Raw genomic sequence first — 19,379 nt, forward strand, 5'->3', positions numbered from 1 at the left:
GTCCTGACCTTTAGAATGCCCACCTGTGCTGGTTTCCAGGCTGTTGCTGCTTCTCTGAAGACAGTATTCACACACACACACACTCTGGGGATTTTTAAGATTTCTTGTGATTTTTGTTTTTCAGCAATTTTCAGTAGTTTTCAGCACCACAAGGTCAGGTGGGTTTCTTGTATTCTGTTTAGTTTGGGATTGGGAAAAAGTCTTCATTGTGTAACACACAGTCTTTAGTTAGATTACAGCCACTTGTTAAAGACTGAGCTGTGTCCCTAAATACATGTGTCAAAGCCCTAGCCTTTAATGTGACTATATTTGGGGTGGATCTTTGAAGAAGGTAGCAGAGATTGAATAAGGTCCCAGTGTGAAGCCTTGGTCAAATTGAACCTATGACCTTCATCCTTGGAAGGAGAATCATCAGATATTCTCATATTTGACCCTGGACTTCTAGGCTCCGGAACAATGAGAACTGTCTGTTTATGACACCCAGTCTGGGTTGATTTGTTATGTTACCTGAAGATGACAGAGGCATCATTTTAGGGAACCCTTGATTGGCATTTGTCAGATGCTGCCTCAGTTGTCCCCCTCTCTGCCACATTTGGTATAGGTCCCATCACGGCCCCCCTCCCTGAATCTCACCACTCAGCCACAATTACTTCTCCAGGTACCCCTGTGGACACTTCCCTGTGAATTATCATAATTTCTTCATCTTTTATTCCAATGGGTCTAACATCCCATTAAACTCATTTGTTAAATTATTAATTCAGTTCATGGTAATTTTAGCTCTAGAATTCCTATTTATGGTCTTTTAGGGATTCTAAATGTCTGATAAAAGTCTCATCCATTTTGCTATGTCTTCGGTCTCATGAATCATAGCTATTTTCAACTTCATGTTTCAGTTATTCGGTCCTCATTCTTAGCGGCCTTGTGTTATTTATTGTGCTCTTGCAGCCTCACAGATAAGGAGATATTTCATAGCCTCTGTGCTTTGTCCTTTCTTGGGGGATAGCAGCTTTGTGTAGCAGGCACCAGAAAAGCCACTGGGTCACATGGCCTGTGAGAGCTACAAAAGATAAGAAAAGGCAGTAGGGATGAAAGTATACAGTTGAGGTAAGGAACCTAGGTTGGCCAACTGGATTCATCTAGAAGTGCATGCCTAGGGTCCTAATTGCATGCTTGAAGTCCTAACACTTGCCTCAGAGGCTGCTCTGGGCATTTGTTAGCTTTGACTCAGAGACAGATGCTGCCAATGGCCTGGTCTCACCCATAGATAACTGTCAAGATGGCATTCTGGATGCACTATGGGAGCACTAACACCCCTCAGGGAGGAGGCAACAACTGGAAGAATAAAGGCAAAGTTCCTCTCTTCTCAGACAAGGCAAGCTCAACAGATGACTCTGAAGTCTGCTTCTTGCTTCAGGTCCTGCCTCATCCTCAGAGAACAGGAAAACGGGGCCTCCACTGGGGATAGTAGGAAAGTCTGTCCCAAGTTGCCTAGGTAGGATGAAGACAGATGAAGCAGCCCCTGTGCCCAGGAGGAGCAGCCTGATGAATTTGGTAGTAAACGATGCTGTCAAAAGGACTCTGTATCTCTCATACTCTGGGACCCAGCGATGCTCACCTGCACAGAAGGAGACTTCACCATGAAAACAGGACATTGTTCAGAACACACTGGACCAGGTGGCAACCTCTGGAGCTAGGTCCTAAACTGCCATCATGTCATGCTGAGACCTAGGCTCACTGTCTTTATTCCTAGACCAAGTTGTTAGACTCAAGACCCCTGTGGTCCCTGTGTTCTGACACTCATGATGCTGAGATGCCTAAACCCATTAGTTTCATGCATCTCTGCCTGAGAATATACCAAGGCATCTACACTTTGTTTCAAGAAATTTCCCAGTGTTTTCAAAGATGCAGATTGCTCACCTAGAACACTGACAAGGATGTGTGTGTGTGTGTGTGTGTGTGTGTGTGTGTGTGTGTGTGTGTCCCATTTTTAAATAGCTTAGGGGACATGTCCTTTATGAACATGAGTACTACTGCAATCAGTAAGTTAACAATTAGCCGCACAGACCTGGTCTCATGAATCCTGGAAGTGCCTTCAGCAGATACTGTGTGGCAGGCACAGCCTTACCCCTGGAGAAACAGCAGGACTCTTGTGTGTGGTATTCCTCTCTGTGAGAAATCTCCATGCACTTTCTGATGGGTAGATTTTCTTGAAGAAAATTAAGAATAGAGAAATAGTTTATAAGAAGCTCTATGTATAGCTCCAACAGCCTACTAAATCACACCTGGGTCTGGCGGACTTGAAGTTCTAGGCCATAAGTCTGAGGATCTATGCAAAGATAATCGGCTTTAAAAACCATCATCTGTTTGGAAATCTTTAAATCACACAGGATAATGAGGAGAAGGATGAGGGGGGGAACTATCCCAGGGAATAGGTCCCCACACACAAGCCTTGGTTTCATTCACAGCTTTGCATTTTGAGAAAATAAGTCAATCAATTCCAGAGGCTTGTCAGCTGTGCCAGCTTTAAATGGCTTCTAGAAGAATCTTTGATCTGAGCTACGAAAAGGGGTACTGCAGGCAGAAGGGATGGAAACAGACAAACACTGGAGCAGGACAGAACAGTAACTGACAACTGTGTCCACTGAGTCCCTGGCAGATCCCACTTGGGAGGTCAGTCTGGCGGGTTTCAAAGGCCTTGTCTGCACTGCTCCATGCTGGCCACACCCTCAGAGTCCTCTGTCAGAAGATAGGTGAAAGGGAGCTGACAGTCACAAGAGCCTGCAGTTTTTATTGTCAGGGATGTAGTGTGCACAGCCCTGCCTAGCATTTCATTTACTTTGGAAATGAATGCAATATTGGAGATTTGTTTGGGAATTAATGCAGTCTGTAAAATATTTCTAATGTCTCTTCACATTTCAATAATACCATGAAATATACTTTAGTTTGTGTCAATGGAAACACAGAAACTGTTTCTGTCCAAGAACGAGTCCATGTGTGTGATGCTCTGAAAACCGTCTCCCTAAGAAGTCTCACATGCCATAAAACAGTATGGGTGGCATCCTGTCTCGCCAATATTTTCTCCAAAACCACCCAAGAATTTCCTCATTTGTCTGTGAACTTGACTCCCAGGCTGGGGTCGAATGTCCTCTGGCTGGAGGTTTCTGATCTGGTTGGATCACTTGGTCAAGATTCTAACATTGTACAGAGGTGTCCTGGTGGGAGAAACTGGAAAAGTAGTAAAGGTGTGTTTAGTGGGTGAGGGCAGTGTGGTGGTGAAGATGGACAAGGGGGATGGTGGGGAAGGTGGGATGGTGGGAAGGTGGGATGGTGGGGAAGGTGGATGGTGGGGAAGGTGGGAAGGTGGGGAAGGTGGGAAGGTGGGAAGGTGGGATGGTGGGAAGGTGGGATGTGGGAAGGTGGGATGGTGGGAAGGTGGGAAGGTGGGATGGTGGGAAGGTGGGATGGTGGAAGGTGGGAAGGTGGGAAGGTGGGAAGGTGGGATGGTGGGAAGGTGGGATGGTGGGAAGGTGGGAAGGGGGGAAGGTGGGAGGGTTGGGAAGGTGGAAGGTGGGAAGGTGGGATGGTGGGGAAGGTGGGAAGGTGGGAAGGTGGGATGGTGGGGAAGGTGGGAAGGTGGGAAGGTGGGAAGGTGGGAAGGTGGGGATGGTGGGAAGGTGGGAAGGTGGGAAGGTGGGAAGGTGGGAAGGTGGGAAGGTGGGGATGGTAGCGACAGTGGAGATGGGGAAGAAGGTTGGAAAGGTGAGGATAGTGGAGGTGGCGGGAATTGTGGAGAAGGCGGTGGAGGTAGGGATGGTCGGGAAGCTGGCATGGACATGAGGCTCAACCCCAAGCACAGGGCAGGACCAGCAGAATCACTTCATCCAGGAAGCTTCTCCACACGGGGTGAATAGTCACCAATGTTACATCTCAGAGAACTGACAAAGACTGAGAGGTAAGGCCTGGGGCCCCAGCACATCCTGGCATCACAGCTGATCCACCAGGGGAGCTACTCTTCTGGAGAGCCATTCCCTTGACAACATCTGCTTCACCTTACCTCCTGAGACCCTGAGGTAGGTGTGAGCTACCTCTGGTGAACACACAGCACAGTCCCACCTTCCCCACCAGACTCCTTGTTCCCTCCCTTTTTCACCAGCCTTCCTTGCTCTCTCCCTCTCTCCCACTAGCTTCTTGCATCTCTGGCTGTGTCTGTGGACCTGTTGTGATGGCTCCTTCATCTATGCTTCTATTTATTGGGGCTGTTTATCTTTTTCCATAGTCAAACATCAAAACAGCTGATCCAGTGAGTCCCAGTGGACAGCTGTGATCCAAATAAGAAGATGTATTTGTACTGTTTTGAGAAGCAGAGCCTGTGGTGAGTAACAGCAAACACCACAGGAGGTCAGCACAGATGGGTAGGTAAGAAAGACCTGATTGCTTAGCTCTGGAACTAAACCCAAATTTGGGCCATGGGAAGACAGTAGAGAGACTAGAACCACTCAGGTGATGGATAGGTGATCTGCCATTGAATGACCCCAAGTCACCCCCAACATAGGACACAGTTGACTCCAGACTGAAAAACAACTTTCACTTTTCTAAGTCACAGAAGCCCATGCCTGGTCACAAAAAGGATTCAGTATCTGCCTGCCAGCAGCTCCAAATCTGTTTGCACAGGCCTGTCTTATTCCTACACTCTGTACTCTACATTCTGTGTCTCACTCACCCTTTGGTACTGACTTATGTGGAGTGTCTTAGAGAAATTGGAGACCTGGGTTCTTATGGAGAATATTTCTAGCACACAAGGAAGAAATGGAAGCATTGTCAGAAAGTTATTCAAAGTTCCTGAAGGAGCACTGTGTCCAATATAGTGTAGATAATAATATTTGTTGAATGAATGGGCAAATGAGATAGATGATGGGTACATGAATGGATGGATTATGAGTTAATGCATGTATGGATGGATGATAGGTGAATAAATGAATAGATGGATGATGAATGAGTGAGTGGGTGGGTGAATGAATGATGGGTGAATGGATGGATGGATAGATGATGTATAAATGGTTGGATAGATTGTGGGTGGATGATAGATGAATCAGTGGATAGATAGGTGGATGGATGGATGATGAAGGGTAAGTAGATGTATAAACAGATGATTAATTGGTGGATGGGAAATGGGTGTGGATAAATGGATGGATAATGGATAGGTGGGTGAGCAGATTGATGGAGGAATGGATATTGGAAGGATAGGTAAATGAATGGAATGATGAGTGGATGGATGGATGGATGAATAGATGATGGGTGGATACATGATGGATAGAATGGTGGGTAGATGGATGAATGAATAGGATTTTCGTGTTTACTGTAAACATTCGTTGAATGAAATGAATGGGCATTGCCTTTGAGATGCCAACATGGTTAAAGGAGTGACCACCTCTTGCCTGCAAATCTCAGGGACTTAGGCAAGCAACAGAACAGATCTGGAAAAGGCTCAAATACAATAGAAAAGCAATAAGCAATAACTGCCTCCCAGTCCCCAAATTTCCGAATGAAGTGACAGTTACCATGAAGAGAGGAAGATGACAAGATCCTGCTAGTCTCTGTTGAGGAACCAGAAATGGCTTGCAGTCCTCTCATGTTGTCAGGTGGTGGAAGTCAGTGGTGACTGAGCTTCCATGTGCCTGTGTGGTAGGAGGGCTTCCTGTTGTGCCTAGAGGCAGGACATAGGAAGGCACTATTCCTCATCTGCTCAAAGCTGACCTGTGTTGAAATTGAGTCTCTTCATGCCTATTTGGAAGTACATGATTGAGAAAAGCAATTTCAGCAGTATTTATGGGTGTCAGCGCTCTGAGTTACCGCCATCCTTCATCTCAGAAATAGCTTTGCACCATTTACTGACAAGCTGCAGATTGACAGGGACGCTTCACTTTTCTCCCAAGACCCTCTGTTGGGAGTCACTCAGCTCTTTGTGGCTCCTAGGACTCGAAAGGTGAATTTCAAGCACGTAGCGAACATTCTTCTGGTGTGGCTCTGCCTCCAGCCTCCCACACAGGCAGATTTACACACTTTTTACAGAAAAGAAAACATGCCGAAGAGATGCAAACTGATTTGCATAGATAATTGATGAGAACAGGGGAAAATGCAAGGCTAGAACAAAGGCATGGAGCACCTCCAAGCTAGTGGGGTAAACCTTGCTTCACAGAGCTTTCTTTCCCATGGAGAGCAATAGTTCTCAGGAATTGTGCGGATACCCTGGGCACAGAGCTGAGCATGAATCCACATGTAGAGAAGTGTTCTCTGTGACATGGGGTGCCTCCCCAGGGCCCAGACACAAGTCCTACAGATAGGAAAAGGTCATCAGAAGCCCTCTATCTCTCCTGGCTCATTGTAGCCACACAAAGGGTGCATGGAAACATCATAAACATCCTCTCTTATGACTCTGGAAGCAGGAGTACAAAGTGAGTAAGTGGGCAGAGTTCTTGCTAGAGACATTCAACAGGGCCTCTTCAGGCCTTGTCCAGTTCCTGGTGGCTCCTTGGCTGGACCCTTAGTCTAGTCTCTGCCTCAGCCCTCATGTGACTTTTCCTGTGTGGCATTCTCTCTTCTTGTGAGTGACTTCACCTAATTTCATCACCAAAGGTCCCTTTGGAAATCAGATCACATACATGGTTTGGGAATATCGTGCTGAGATCACACTTTCGGGGCCACCACTTGCCCACTAGACAGTATGACTCTTACAGATTTTATACGACTGGCCACAGCAAGAGAGTGGTGCTTCTTCTCCAGCTTGGAAGCATCTGTGCTCCATGGCTCCTTGGCAAAAGACTTGGACATCCATCCACTCCACAGACATGCTTCGGATAGAGCCTTCAGGGAAGCTGCCTCTCGGCCAGGGAGGTTGGCTCCTACATGTAGGGGTCTGCTGCCTTTCCAAGCCCCCATGGCCATGTCACTCTCTGCTCTGAGTGTAACTCCAGTGGACCTGCTGAAGGTCAGTATCCCTGGTTAATTTAGAGAAAGGCTTTCTTCTAGTGAGCAGATACCTCCTCCTTTCTGAGAAGATTGCCACCCATATAGTCCACAGCCCTTTGCAAGCTTCCTGAGCCCCTGCATTCCCAAGTGGATGTTGGAGTGGGAAGGGACAGGCACCAACTGAAAGATCTGACAAATAGAGAGGGAGGAGCCTGTGCAGTAAGGACCAGAAAAGGGGGTTTTATGCAAGGAAGGTAACAGGTGAGTGCCTGGAATCCCTTGTCCTTGGTATAATAACCAAACTGTCCTCTGCCCTTGGGGGCAGAAATTCTTGCAGAAATCCTGCCCAACACCCATTGTCTAATTGTGGCTCTACTGGGACATTGATGCTGTTCCTTTTGGTTGTCTATGGCTAATTCCACAGACAATGTAGTCACCTACCATGTAACATAGGATCCTGCAGGAATGCATGCCGGAGCACTCCAATGCAGACCGCCCCTGCACAGGCAGGAAGTCTTCGCAGCTCTGGCTACTTGAGCCTGGCTGGCCTCATGTCATTTTCCTGTTCTACACTTCTGCCTTCCCAAAGCTTCAGTGTTGGACTAGAATAGACTTTCTTTTCCTCATTATTCTCTGAACGATCTGGTATAATGGCAGTTTGCACAGTTTTATGTAGTGAGTCATTTAGAAACAGCTGAAAGGATGAAAGTCAAAATCTAATGGTTTCGAGCCACACACTTTGTCATTTAAATATGAAGGTTTGAGCATCTGAGGATCTGGGTATCCAAGGGGAACCACGAGCCAAGCCTCTGTGTTACCAATGGGCATCTGCCTTCACACTTCTTCCACGGAGCCCAGCAGAAACTGCCCTGAGACTCTCACAAGTGGAAGGCAGTCACATAGAGCCTCTGTGGGTAAATGACCTCGAAACAAAGGGAGAGTGACATGTGCCAGAAGCAGGATGGGTCATCCTAGAGGTGGGAGTGGAGTAAAAAGAGCAGGGTCCAGATTAAGTCCAGAAGGGACGTCTGAGAGGGAGGAAGTGGCAGGGGCTCCAGTCAGGCAGGCAAGTGAGGATCTCAGGGGCCTTGGCAGCAGGCTGTTCCCAGGGCAACTTGTCACCTACAGCAGGCACATATCTGCTGTCCCATTTCCCTGTCTTCCCATTCTGGTTAGTCCCAGGGCAACAGAAGAGATAAGCCCTAGCTAAACCTGCATTTATTTTTCTTAAAGGAAAATGACAGGGATTCAGAGTCTTTTAAGCCAACTTGAATGTGTTCTTCATTCTCTCCACACCTGATGTGACTGGGCTCATTCCCAGGTGTGCAAGGGAGGAGGCCATTGTATTCCACTGACCCAAGGCCAACTTGTAGAGCTGTCTCAAGCCGGCACCCCAGTGTGCAAGGTCTGGCTCTGCAGGGCAGGTGTCTTGGGTCACAGCTGGGCCTGGGTAATCTGTTCTGGTGGCATTGGTCCAGCTGCTGCAGCTCTCAGCCCGGTTCAATCTTGGGATGCTGGGAGACCCTCAGAGCCATTCACAGACAAGGAGGAGAGCTGTGTGCTGCTCCACAGAGAATTGACAAGGAAGTAGAGACTGGATCTTGAGCCTTACGGGATTGTACGGCTTCTTGCTGTGCAAATTCAAGCCTTTTGTAGGGCTGCCACAGCCTTTAGAAAAATAGCCCTCCTGCGGGTGAACTGGCAAGCTTCCATTTTGCAGAGAAGAGCTTTTGTTCAGTCACCAGACCCAAATGGTAAGAGAGCTATGCTTTTGAGCATCTCTGTTCCACCCTGCCTGTTCATGGGTTTCTGGCTGAGGCCACAACAGGCAGGATGGAACAGAGATGCTCAAAAGCCAAGGACAAGATAAGAATTTATCATTGCAAAAACAACATTTTGAGGGAGAAGAAAGAAGAAACAAAACAAAACAAAACAGAAAACACCAAAGTGACAACACATGGCCATTAAATAAATAACCAGGCTTGCCTGTTGAGGTCTTGACTAGAAAAACTGTTTCCATGTATTTGAATAAACTCATTGGGCCTTTACCATGCTGCCAAGAGTCCATCCCCCACAGAATTATGTCCCCAGTGTGGTCCTCCATCTGGGACAGACACCAGCCCTTTAGTGCAGTCAGTCGGCTCTCTCCCATGCAGCATGGAATGAGAGGGGATGAGGATGCTAACTAAGGCTCCTCTGCTCAGCTTGTTGGGAGGGGCTCCGCTGCGGCAAGGGAACACCTCTGTTCTTTTTAAAGGATTGTTTGCTGTTCTTCGGGATCTTTGAAGGCCGTGAACTTGGAGTCATTCCATGTTGAAGGATTAGAGAGCCTCGACTTTTTTATCGGCTAATTATCATTCTGTGGATTGTGTGAAATTGGTCACCTTCTGCTATGACCTTCACTTTCAGCTTCAGCACTGAGGCAGCAGGCCCTGCAGCTCTGAAGCAGCCCCTCCTGTTCAGGGAGGTGAAGGGGCCACACCCCTGAAGCAAGCAGGCATGCATGAGGATCTGACTTCCAACCTCCAGAGCCCACACAGAGCTGAGTGGGGTAGTGTACATTTGTGATCTCAGTGCCCCTAAGGGAAATGGAAGGTGGGGACAGAAAACTCTCTGAAGGTCACAGGTCACCTAGCCTGGTGTAAGTAATGACAAAAGACAAAGAGACTGTCTCAAGCTGGGCGGAAGGTGGAAGATCATCCTCTGTCTCAAGCTGGGTAGAAGGTGGAAGATTGTCCTCTGACCTCCACACATAAAGTATGGCATGTGTGCATCCAGATTTGCAAGTGCACAAATATCCTCCCAGACACACACACACACACACACACACACACAGAGAGAGAGAGAGAGAGAGAGAGAGAGAGAGAGAGAGAGAGAGAGAGAGAGAGAGAGACTCTGCTTGTGTCGTATTCTATGAATTTGGACACATGAAAACTCACTGTCACCACATTGCAGCTCCATGCTCCTTGTTCCTCCCATCCTAACTGAGGAACCTCTTATTTCTCTACCACAATGACAGCCTCCTCTTCCCCAACATAACCCATAATTGGAATTACAGGCCACTGTCTCTCAGAACAACTTTTTTTTTTTTCACTGAAAAAAAAAAAAAGTCTGTCTTATCAAACTCAATGCCTGATTTCTTTTCAGCATTGAATAATATTCCATTTAAAGGATGCATTGCATTCTGTGCCTTCACCCCCTAAAGGGCAGCTTGATCACTTTCAACTGTTGATGATAATGAATAAATCTGTTACAAACATCCCCCTGTTGACTTTTGTGCGACTATGAATTTTCCAAATCAGTTTGGTAAATGTTAAGAGCACAATTTCTGAACTAATTGGAAAGATAATAAGCTTCGCAGAACTGTCAAAGGACCTTCCAAAGTGCCTCGCTCTTGTGCAGTCCTCCATTCCCACCAGTACTCAGAGGTCATCTGCTGTGTTGTGTGTGGATGAATCACGTCAGAAGGGCCAGGGCATCATCCTGGTATTTCCCTAGTTTTTGTTTGTTTTGTGTGGATGTGCATGTATCCACTGAGCCATCTCCAAAATCTCACTGTTTGATTTTCACTTCCATAGCACAGACCTGAAGATGTTTCATATGATCATGTGTTTCATCTGCAGTATGTGTCTGTTCAGATCTTTGGTCTTTTCTTTTAACAACTGGGTATATGCCCTGGTACTATTCATTTTATAAGACTCTTCTTCATATTATATAAAGAGCCCCTTATTGTATATTTTTCAAATATTTCCACCTCAATATGGGTCTTCATTAACTTAGGAATATATTTTGTAGACCTCTTTTTAATTTTAACACATTGATCTATGAGTTTTTAATGCCTTACATTTTCAGTGTTATGTCTAAATACTTATGAGAAAACCTAGGTCATATAAATTTAATTCAGTATTTTCTTCTGAAAACTTTATATTTGTGCCTTTCATATTTAAGTATATTGTTTTCTTTTTAGCTAGTTTTTGTGAAAGCTCTGAGATCTGTGTAGATTAATGTCCAGTTTGCTTATGGATGTTTAATGTCTTCCCATTATTTTCTTAAGGAACTATTCTTTCCACCAAGTGGGCCTTGCTCTGATGGGTGATTCTGTATGCTGTGAGTGTATTGCTCTGATTGGTTGATAAATAAAATGCTGATTGGCCAGTAGCCAGGCAGGAAGTATGGTATAGGCAGGATAAGCAGAGAGGAGAATTCGGGAAGAGGAAGGCTGAGTCAGGAGTCACTAGCCAGACACAGAGGAAGCAAGATGTGAAGGCAGAACTGAGAAAAGGTACCGCCACATGGCTAAACATAAATAAGAATTATGGGTTAATTTAAGTGTAAGAGCTAGTTAATAATTAGCCTGAGCTAATGGCTGAGCAGTATTGATTAATATAAGCCTCTGAGTGATTATTTTATAAGTGACTGTGGGGTCTGTGGGCCTGGGCAGGACCGGAGAAAACTCCAGTGACATTGCTCCTTTGTCAAGGATGTGGAGTTGTCTATATCTATATTGTTTTCTGGGATGTTGTGATGGCTTTTCTTGGTCATCAAATTGACACACCAAGGGAAGAGGGAACTTCAATTAAGCCAGTATGCAGCGTTCTCCATGGTTACTACCTCTGCCCCTGCTTGACTTCCTGCCTGACTTCCTTTGATGATGGACTGTGACCTAGAAGTGTAAGATAAAATAAAACCTGTCCTCCCCACATTGCTTTTGGTTATGATCTTTACGACAGCAACAGAAAGCAAACTCATCAGTTGTCTATGGCACTCCATAGACACATGCACCTGCCCTTCCTTAGCTGTGTGCTGTCTTCACGGCTGTGAGATTGTAGCTAGTCTTGATGTTGGTCAACTGCAGGGCTCTGGATCTTGCTCTCTTGTTTCACAATCATATGTATCATGACTGTTTTTTTGGCCCAGTAAACTTGAGAATGACTTTTTCCATAAGCACAAAATAACTTGCTAGAAACATTTTATCATTGCATTAAATTTGCGGATTAAGTTGGGAACTGACATATTTAGGTACCACATTTTGTAATCTCTCAACAGAGAGTCTATGTTTCTTTAATTCCCCTTATTTTCCTACATCAAAGTTTTATAATTTTTTATGCATGAAGCCTGTGTGTATTCTGTTAGATTTGTACTAAATATATCATTTTTAGAGATAGGAAATTTTCTACTGTACATGACTTTGTGTTTTTAATTTTGAGTTTCAAGCATTCATTGATAGTATAGTGAAAAGAAATGGATTTTGTAGATTAACTTTGTATATCATGTGTTTGGTAAACTCGCTCACTAGTTTCAAGAATTGTGTTGTCTATTTGCTGATATCTTTACATAGGAAGTTGTATCGTGTCATCTCCACACAAAAGCAATTGCATTTCTTCCTTCCCAATTGTGTATTTTTAATTTTCTGCCTTGTACTAGCTAGAATTTCAAGTGTGATGCTCAGTAGGAGAGGAGGAAGCCTAGCTGTGTTGCCAGGCACCAATACCTTACCCTGAAATGAGAAACAGCTATAAGCATTTTGCAGTTGTCAGTCCCTGAGCCTATCTTTAATCTGAATGAGGTTTTTGTTGTTGTTGTCCTCGCCAGCTGTGGGATTCTGTCAGATGCAGCTGTTGCATTAATTAACATGGTCATGTGCTCTTTCTTCTTTAGCCAGGCTCATGACTTTATCACATTCATTAACTTTGAAACAGTGAGCAGACTTCCTGCTTGGAACAAATCCCACTTGACCATGGCATAGAGCTCTTTTTATTCGTTGTTGGATTTTACTTGCTATTATTTTGTGGAGAATTCTTGCAGCTTTACTATTGAAGGATATTTTATCATAATTTTCATTTCTTGAAATGTGTTCTTCTGGTTTGAGTCAATAGGATAAAATTGTCCTTACGGGATGAAATTGGAAGGTCTCTCTCTGCTTCCGTTTTCTAGAAGAGATTGGAAAGAATTGATTTAACCACTTGAGTTCTGGTAGAATTTACCCATGAAACCATCTGGGCCTGGTGCTTTATGTTCACAAAGTTGTCAGTCATTGATTCAGTTTCTACAAATGATTTCAATCTACTGGGATAATCAAGTTCCCTGTTAGTTTTTGCGGTGTCTGTCCAGGGATATGACAACTTCCTCTATGTTATTACAGGGGAGACAGAGACTTGTTTGTCATATTCCTTCTTAACCTTCTAACATCATGGACTCTGTAGCAGCATCTCTTTTGTGCTTGAAGCTTCCAGTTGGTGTCTTCTTTCTTTCCATCTTGCTTAGGCAGGCTAAGAGTTTGGAATTTCTTTGATGCTTTCAAACAGCCAGCACTTGATTTTCTCCATCGATTCCCTGACTTCATTGATTTCTGTTCTAACTGATTACCTCTTTTCTTCTCCCTGCACTGGGCTTTGTCTCCTTTCTTCCCACATTCTCAGGCAGAAGCATAGCACACTGACTGCAAAGCCTCTTCCTTTCCAGGCAGGGCTCACTTCATATTGTTTATTTCCCTCTAGGCATGGATTTTGATGCAACCTGCAATTTTAAAAATTATATTTCAACTTTAATTTAGTTCAAAATATTTCAGTCTTCTGAAAACAATTTATTTGATCCAGTATTATTTAGAATAATATTACTTAATATGAAGATATTTTGTCATTTAAAATATCTTTCCGTTGCTAATTTCTAATTTATTCCTACAGTGATCTAAAAACAGACCTTTTATGGCTTCACTTGTTTAAACTTGTGGTTAGTTTTGTGATTTGGGACATTTTACAAATTGATGAAGAGTCCACACAACTTTCAAATTATGCTACTTTGGTATTATTGGCTGACACATTCCATAATGTCAACTAAACCAAACTAATCAATAGTTGATGGCATATTCATCATATGCCAATGTGCCTACTGACTGATCTACCATTTCTAGAAAAAGATGTGAATATCTCCAAATCATCATTGGATGGATTTATACATTCTGTGATGTCAGACGCTTGGCTTTTGCCTCACATGTTCTGATGTCTGTTAGATGAAAGCATGCCAAACCTCTCTTCCTTGAATCAACCCCTTTGTTCTATGTAGTTGCCCTTTTCAGATGAAAATAAATCACCACATCTGAAGCAAATGTAATGTTCTGATTCTTATTGCAGAGATGAAGATGGACTCGGAAACTCGCTCATGTTAGAAAGAAGCCCTATTGGGAGTTATCTCCCACCCCATCTTTCTTTTTGTATAAATTATCAAATGTTCTGACGTTGATGTGAACTGTCCCCCACAAGCTCACATGTTGGAGCACTTGGTCCCCAGCTGGTGGTGCTGTTGGGAATTTGGGGTAGCTATTAGGCAGAAGGCCTTTGAAGTGATATTCCTGCTCTACCCCTGCTCCCTACTTTCTCCTTTGGCATGATGTGAATAAGCTGCATGCACTTACGGACTGATTTGCGTTAGCTGGCAAGCCATCTCCACCATGAAGAAAATAAATCTTTCCTGACCTGAATTGTTCCCGGCAGGTATTTTATCACATCTGTAAGATAATTAGCGCAGCAAGATGTGGTTTCCTACATCTTATTACATCTGACCTATCTATGTATCTAGGCTAAAGTTGGTTCCTTGAAGACAGGGATTCATTGAGTCTTTCTTTTGAAGCACCTGGGGATCTTCATCTTTGGATCAGTTATGTAAACCACACTCCTTAAACACACTGGTTGAATGTATGTGTATAGCTATTTTCTAATGGCCTTATTTTTTTTTTCTCCCTTTTGGTTTGTCTAGGAATTCCTTCTTAAATAGAGTCTGTGCCTTTCACCTGTGAGTGTAATAGTTGTTATACTGGAGCCCTGTTGATATCGAAGGGGAAGCATTCTACAATCTTACAACCAAATCTGAGTCTTCACTGTGTCTCTGGTCTCACCAACACAGTTGGGCCAGGCTCCTGTCTGAATGGAGTCATTGTCTGGCTGCATCTGCAGGTCGGACTGGTATAACAGTGTGAGTGGGGCTGGTGATTCAGTTCTACTGGGTGAAGATTTTATTTTTGCTTCCCAAACCACGTGAGATTCTGAGGCTGTGGGGTGGGGTTACCTTCCCAACAGGTGAGATTAGTCTCTAGCAAAGGTCTTTTCTCCTGGAAAACAGCAATCCTTTTCCATAGAGAACATGTAGGTTTATTTCCTATTGGCCGCCCTTTCATCCCTGACGGAAGAGAAGGGTTTTCTCTTCCCTCTTGCCGACAGGGTCTCATTGGGTTCCCTCACCACAAGTCAGTCATCCAGAGTCACCTGACTGGGATGTGGCTTCAGAATTCTCTGCTCTTGACATTATGGTCCTGGCTGTCACTCCCCGGATCTTGGGTGGCAGCTGAGCCTGTAGCCTCAGACCAAGAAAGGTCTGAGAAAAGTTAAGGTTTTCCCATTTGTTCTTCTTGTTTTTGCTGTTGTAAGGAGACAACGACTTCCAGGTTCTTCCTGTATTACAGCTCAACATTGAAGTCTTGTCTCCTGGTTTTAATCATTTCCCTGGAAAAGCACCACTTCTCGGGAGTTCTGAGCATCAGCTCCTTTCCACGGTAGGTCTCAGCTTCTGACTGCGTTGAGCCATTGCCTGCACACCTCTGCAGATGCGGCCCATCTATAGAAGTGACCAGCCGGGTTGACAGTTCAGTTCTGCTGTGGGATCTCAGTCAGGTTGCATTCCCTCCATTACCTGAAGAAGTGGTTTAGAAGATATTAAGTAAATTGGTATTTAGCAATTGGAAGATAATTAAACCCTGACTACACTAGGAGCTAATTAGAATCTCATCCAAATTGACAGTCAAGCTGGAGACTCTGAAGCAGTACCTGTGGCAGGGCACACTAGAGGAACCTAAGTAATGCAATTTGCACAGCTGAGCCACTTATTCTAGAAATATGGCTCAGTTGCAAGTAGCCCTCTGTAGTCAGAGAAGATGATAAACCCTGTCTTTCTCACTACATCACAAGACAAAGCAGCAGAAATGTCCTCCTGCATGTCTCTCTGTGTACCTAAAGCTCTTTGTGTACCTAAAGTGACTTGCCATGGTGGGTGTGACTTTGAGAAAAAGAACAAGCTGATGAAGAGGCAGCATGTGAACACTGCTGTGCTGAAAGTGCCTTTAGCTCTGTCCCTGTGTCCCTGTGCACCTGGTTCTGGGACTTCAGAGACCTTTGGGCATACACTGTCTGAACCTCCCACAACAGGTGCTCATCTGGGTCTTCTCTCCTCTCTCAGTTTGTCCACCCAGGATCTAGCCATTCACTCATCCAGCTGTGGCTCTCCTGAGAGTGGTAAGGCTTCCTGAACTTTGTCTTGGGCCTTATCACTCAAGTTAAAAAACTCTATGAACCCAAAACTCCAGAGCATCCTCTGAAAGTGGAGAACAATGGAGCATGTCTGTCACAATTACTGCCCAATGGACACTTTGAGACTTTCTGGATTGACTCTAAAGTGAAGGTGAACCAAGAAACAAGGTCAATATGCCCCAAAGTAGGGAAGAAGCAATGCACTGTCAGGCTTAGAGAGGGCACATATGAGTATATGTATGTGCCTGTGTGGGTCTCTGCATAGGTTCTTCTGTGTGTATATGAACATATGCCTGCATGTGAGTTCCCTTGTGCATTCATATACATGTGCATGTTTGTATGGATGTGTACTTGAAGGTGACTGTTTGCATGCATGTATACAGATGTGAGATTATGAGGTATGTGACCTAGAACCTCCAATACATTATATGAATTATATGAATCAATGGGGTACATGTACACATACATGCACCCATGTATATAAATGTATGTATATTCTGTTTATGTGCATGTGCATATATGCACATGAGCCTTTCATGAGTCTGTATATATGTGTATGTGTATCTGTGTGTTCATGTTTACCTGCATGGCTAGAGTCACCTGGGCTCATAATTAGCACAAATAGAAGTGACAGAATAATCCTTACTGTCTCAAGCATTCCAGCAGGGAGGAGTCTCCAGTATGAGGTCTTAGGCAACATTGATTAAATGTTGGTATTGATCAAGCTCTCTGACTGTCATCAAGGTTAGAGAATCAAAACCACGCCCAGCTTATCCCCTTAAGGTTCTCAAGGGGAGGTCAACAGTTCTCTCTCCAAGAACTGATGGTTCAGGAAATCAAATGTTTGTAGGTTTTCTTGTTGGTTCATTCATCATGAAACAAGTTATCTTCTCAAGCAGAGAGGCCTTCCAACAAACTCCCATCTCCTTCCCACCCAGGCACAGTTCTGGCTAAGATGCCTCTTGTTCTACCCTAGGGGATGGAGGTGACTGTTGGAAGTCACTTTGGAGGATGTCTTTGGCAGAAAACCCAGTGTTGGTGTTGATCATTGACATGCATGCTGCATGCAGCTGCAGCATGGAGAACTCACAGGAGTGAGATCTAAAGCCACATTCTGTGTCACCTTCCAGCTTGGTCTACGGAAGGAACACTCACAGGAGACTCTGCCGTCAAACTATGTGTCCCCTTCCAGTGTGGCTTATGGAAGATTCACAGGAATGAGGCCTTGCGGCCATGCTCTGTGCCCCCTTCCAGAGTGGCTTCAATATGTGTAGTCAGCCAAGCTACCTGTAGCTCCTGAGAGTTCAAGGAGTGGCCCAGGCGAATTTCTAAGCAGAGTCAACCTCACCAAAGACCGACTGAACTGGAGGAATGATTCAGCAGTAGAGCATGTGCTCAGCATTTACAAGGCCCTGGCCAGAGCCTGGGGAAAAGAAGGGAAAGTCAGCTGCTAGAACATTTCCTCAGCAATGCATGGAAGATAGTCTGATTCCCCCCTTCCCCAGTAAAGCCCTGCTTTGTGGCCCTGGGAAGGACTAACACCCACCTTACTGTGCCACCAGCCTGGCAGGACTTTCCCATCACTTGGGCCTAATGTGAAATCCCCCCAACATCCCCCATAGGCTTCTGAGTTAGAACACTTGGTTCTCTGGCTGTTGGCACTATTTTGGGAAGGTTGTGGGACTTTTAGAAGGTGGAGCCTTGCTAGGGGAAATACATCATTGAAGAAGAGCCTTGGGGTTTTGTAGCCTGTTCTCACTTCCTGTTCTCTGTCTGCTTCCTGATTGTCAAGGCATTGTGACCAGCTGGCTTCCTGCTCCCACACCTTCTTCACCATAGTGGACTGTGTCCTCTTGGAACCACGAGCCAAAACAGCCCTTCCCCCCTAAGTTGCTTTTGTCAGTATTTTTTCCACAGCAACAGAAAAAGTAACTAAGACGAGTGATTCAGAGTCACCAGTGGGTGACAACGGGGCTTTTGGCCTCATGCAGGTCTTTGTGAGTGTAGGACTGTGTAGTTGTCTGGGTCACAGGTTCCTGGTGCTATCCTTTATAATGGACCCACATAGGCTGTTGGAAGCCTAGGTCTGCCCTAGATTCTATGCACACCTCTATACCCCAGGATGAAGTGATTGGAGTCCAAGGTGACACGAGAAACTTCCTGAGTGCCGATCACAACTCAAATACCTGTTCCTCTGTGAGAATTTCTGAGAGACTTGTAAGGACCAGGCCTTTGCTGAGTTCAGAATTACAGCTACTTATGAAACAGACTTGGCCTGGAGCTACTTCCAGTTCAGAAAGACAGCATTAACTAGTCACCAGAGACTGCAAGAACTGCCAGGGTCATGCAAAGGACTAACAGAGAGCCGTGGTCTCCAGGGACTTGAGGCTTTAGGCATGTGTATTATGTGTATGTGCAGGAATGTAGGTGTCATGTGGATGAACAGAGCTGTACATGCATGCATGTAGGCATGTACACAGGTATATGTATATGATTGGGTTGCTTGGTATGTACAAAGAAAGTTTGTGTTTGTTTTCATACAGTTGAGTATGCAGACATTTGTGAATGAGCACAATGTAGGGTAATGCTAGTGAGCATGTAGTTGTGAGACCATTCTGGCATTTTACATAATTTTGTGTAGATTTCTATGGTGTTTTCTTAAGTTATTTAATGGATAATATACATATATGCAAATGTTTGTTTAAGACTAAGAATGGTCGGGTGGTGATGGCTCACACCTTTAATCCCAGCACTCCGGAGGCAGAGCCAGGCAGATCTCTGTGAGTTCGAGGCCAGCCTGGTCTACAGAGCAAGATCCAGGACAGGCATTAAAACTAGACAGGAAAACTCTGTCTTGAAAAAAAAAAAAAAGCCTAACAGAATATTATAAAAAACATAAGGCTAGTAACCCTCCCACACATCTGTAACCACATTTTAGAACAGCCCTTTCAGTGTTCAAAGCACTTCTGTTCATGTGTATTTACAAAATGGGCTCATTCTGCTCATACTGGTGTGCTGTGTGTGCATGTACACACATAAATGTATGTGTGGAGGCCTCACTGTGTGAACATGTACACTGCAAAATTAGTTGAGGAGGCATGTAGCAAGTACAACACA

This window comes from Peromyscus leucopus, chromosome 1 (genome assembly GCF_004664715.2).
Source record: "Peromyscus leucopus breed LL Stock chromosome 1, UCI_PerLeu_2.1, whole genome shotgun sequence".
NCBI classification, from domain to species: Eukaryota; Metazoa; Chordata; class Mammalia; order Rodentia; family Cricetidae; genus Peromyscus; species Peromyscus leucopus.